Below are 3,948 nucleotides of genomic sequence, written 5' to 3' on the forward strand. Positions count from 1 at the left end.
GGAGCGCAGGGTTGTTAACTTTCAGCCAACCAACAGATCCGCATCACCGAAAGGATTTCCAAATATAAAACGCTTGGGGGGGTGCTTAAAATAACCCTCCTACTCCTTGGGACGATGGGTCCATGGACATTTCCTGAGACACTTTTATTTCTCTCTCCTACCCCCTCCCCTGGCTCCTGCGGGAAGAAAGGGGTGTGTAGAAGGGCTAGATTTTAAGAGGCTTACCCCAAGTGGCAATACAGTACCAGTACTCACCTACCTGGGCAAAAAATACTGTAAGCTTTGTACTGTATTCTCGAAGGCTTTCACTGCCGGGATCCGATGGTTGTTGTGGGTTTTTCAGGCTGTTTGGCCGTGTTCTTAAGGAGAGAGAAAGAGTTCTGACTCCTGTCCTCTGAAGATGCCAGCCACAGAGACTGGTGAAACATTAGGAAGAAAAACCTTAAGAACACGGCCAAACAGCCTGAAAAACCCACAACAACCACTGCAAGCTTTACCTCTGAGTAGGCATGGACAGGAGCATGTTGTAGACCAGTGGTTCTTAACCTTTGTTACTCGGATGTTTTTGAACTGCAACTCCCAGAAACCCCAGCCAGCACAGTTGGTGGTGAAGGCTTCTGGGAGTTGCAGTCCAAAACTCCTGAGTAACCCAAGGTTAAGAAGCAGTGTTGTAGACTGTGATACTGATCTCAGTTAGGGAGCCATAAGCTTTCCAATAGCCTGTGGGTTTTGCCCCTGCATTGCATGTAAACAGAAACATTACTAGGAGCATGGTGGTTCTATCTAAGATGTTTAAGCCTGGCCTTTCCAGTTGATCAAGGATACAATATGGATAGAGTGAAGGATTGGGACCCGGGAGACTGGTTTTCAGCCATGGAAACTGTGGGTGGGGTATCTCATTTACCTTTAAAACTGTGTAAGTTGGATCTCGCTGGATGGCACATAACATAAACCTGCCTGATTGAAGACAGCCTTTGATGGAGATGTGTAAAAGCGGATACTTCTCCACATTGTCGAAAGCTGCAGGGAGAGGAGACGTTTTTCTACAAAAAGCACCATGAGTGTTTGTTTCCAGGATGATTCAAAGTGCAAAGAAGGGTCTTTTAGGAATCCTTTTGGGTTATTGTCCAGTTATCTCACAGATGTTATTGCTACAAACAATTACACACAAACACACACCACACACCCATTTCAATTTTCGTAGTTTGATTTACAAACAGGCAGGCTCCTCTCTTGGGAGGCACAATGGGGAATCAAACTCTCAATCCAGTTGTTCTCAACTCATCCAGCCCGCTGGTGCGAGATTAGAGAGGGAGATTAATAATCTGGGGGAATAAAGAAGGGAAAGTGAGTCCAGAAATATGAGAGTGACCGGAAATGGCAAAGTGAGACATTAGTGAAGTCTTGCGAGCAGTGGTGGCTGGTGCTCATTTTGGTTGGCAGGGGGAAAGGTTCAACATGGGTGGAACCAGAAGTGACAGGTAGCTCTTAGAGCAGACCTGGGCAAAGTGTGGCCCGAGGGCCACGTACGGCCCGCAAGCCGCTCCTGTCTGGCCCGCCCGTCGCCACTGAGTGAGCCAGAGCTCTGGCTCCAGTCACCCAGCATGCCAGTAAATAAAACTCGCGAGATCCAACGCTGGGATCTCACAAGTTTTGACTGTTACTCTTGAGCCGCTGCGGAGCCTGTGGCTCAAGAGCCCGGAAGCGATCCTTGCACAGGCGATGTCTTGCACAGGCGATGTGATGATGCATCACGTCGCCTGCACAGGATAGAAGACAGTTGGAGAGGAAGGCCGCGTGGGAACGCAGGTGAGTTAGCTCAGTGTTGGGTCTTTTTTCTTTCATCACTGTTTCATTTCATTTTTAAGTAAAGCTGGTTCGGCGCCCAAACACAGTTAGATTTTTCATGTATAGAAATTAATTGCCCACCCCTGTCTTAGAAGTACTGTATTCACATATGATATGGTAGGAGGGGAGCACAGGAAGGGCCCAGACACTTCAGTTCATAGGGAGACAAGCAGGAGTATCTGGCTGGAGATAGGTTCCGTTCACCTGCAATGGTTTCCAAACTTCGATAACCCAGGTGTTCTTGGACTACAATACCCAGAAACCCTGGCCAGCACAGTTGATGGTGAAGGTTTCTGGGAACTGCAGTCCAAGAACACCCGGGATACCCAAGATTGAGAACCACTGATACAATGAATAAACCTCCACTGCAAATTGAGACATAAGACTCAGTGGGTTTGATAGGATTTACTTCCATCAAATTCCAACAAATAGGATTGCAGCCTAAGACACTTTGTATATTTTTCAGGAAAGTTGCTGGGAGTTCCAGCCATGCCATTGCACTTTTTATACTATTTTATATCATTTTTATTTTATATCATTCAGTAGCAAGTGAGAAATTCATTTGTTGGGTTTAGAGTTCAGGGAGGCAATGATACTGCTCATGTTGATGTGCTGTACACCTAAATATTACGGCTGGCTTTTAAGAGTCCATGCCCACATTTAGAAAAACAATTGAAGAAGAGTAACATGGTGGCACTGCAGGCTACACCGCAGAAGCCTGTGCCGCAGGGTCAGAAGAACAGCAGTCATAAGATCGAATCCACGCGACGGAGTGAGCTCCCGTCGCTTTGTCCCAGCTCCTTGCCAATCTAGCAGTTCGAAAGCATGTAAATGCGAGTAGATAAATAGGGACCACCTCAGTAGGAAGGTAAAACAGCGTTCCCTAGTCACGCTGGCCACATGACAACGGAAACTGTCTTCAGACAAGCGCTGGCTCTATGGCTTGAAAATGGGATGAGCACCACCCCCTAGAGTTGGACACAACTGGACTAAAAATGTCAAGGGGAACCTTTACCTTTACCTAACATGTTGCAATATTTTTCCTTCCTGTTTATGTTGTGCAAAACCCAGTATTTATGTATCAATGCAAATATTTAAAGTATAATGATACTCTAAACTGCCTTGGGTCCCTTTAAGGAGAAAGGTGGGGTAAATTATTATAAATAAAGAATAATAATAAATAATAATGATGTTACCGTGTTTCCCTGAAAATAAGATAGGGTCTTATATTAATTTTGCTCCAAAAAACGCATTAGGGCTTATTTTCAGGGGATGTTTTTTTTTTCTCACATACAACAATCTACATTTATTCAAATACAGTCCTGTCCTCTTCTTCTGGTTGCTGCACAATGGTGGAGGGCAGGTTTTCACTCAACTGGGGCTTATTTTGGGGGTAGGGCTTATATTACGAGCATCCTGAAAAATCATACTAGGGCTTATTTTCAGGTTAGGTCTTATTTTTGGTGAAACAGGGAGGAAATGCAGAGTTGGAAGGGACCCTATGGATCATTGAATCCAGCCCCTGTTAGGAGGGCACAGTGGGAATTGAACTCTCAGCTTCTGGCTCTGCAACCAATATAATTCATGTAATCAGCATTGTTATTTTTTAGTTCAACCCACTGCAAAAGAAGACGGATGCATTTTTCTACTTTTCTTTCCCATGTCTTCTGATATAGCTTGTGCAGGCATCCACTTTTTTATATGCAGAAGCAGCTAGTTGGTGGTATATTGTCACCGACTATTTTAGTCATCTATATGTGTATAAATAAATCACATGCTTGTCATGTTTAAATAGTAAGTAATGAATATAGATTCAGGTGGAAACCCCCCCCCAAATAATTCCCTCATTGCTGTGAAGAGACCAGATATTAAACGATGAATAAGTACACAAAGTGACTTCAGAATAAAGACATTCCCGTTTGGAATCTCTTTGAGGGGTTACAAACATGGGTACTGTATTTATCTATGCTTTGGTGATCAGCACTATTTCAAGGTGCTTGATACTTACCGGCCACTAGGGGGCGCTCCCTCTTCCTAAATCGATCTGGCAGAGAACAGGTGAAATGAAGGTTTGCTAAGGATTTCATTTTCTTCTTTACA

Source organism: Pogona vitticeps, chromosome 1 (genome assembly GCF_051106095.1).
Source record: "Pogona vitticeps strain Pit_001003342236 chromosome 1, PviZW2.1, whole genome shotgun sequence".
In the NCBI taxonomy this organism is placed as follows: domain Eukaryota; kingdom Metazoa; phylum Chordata; class Lepidosauria; order Squamata; family Agamidae; genus Pogona; species Pogona vitticeps.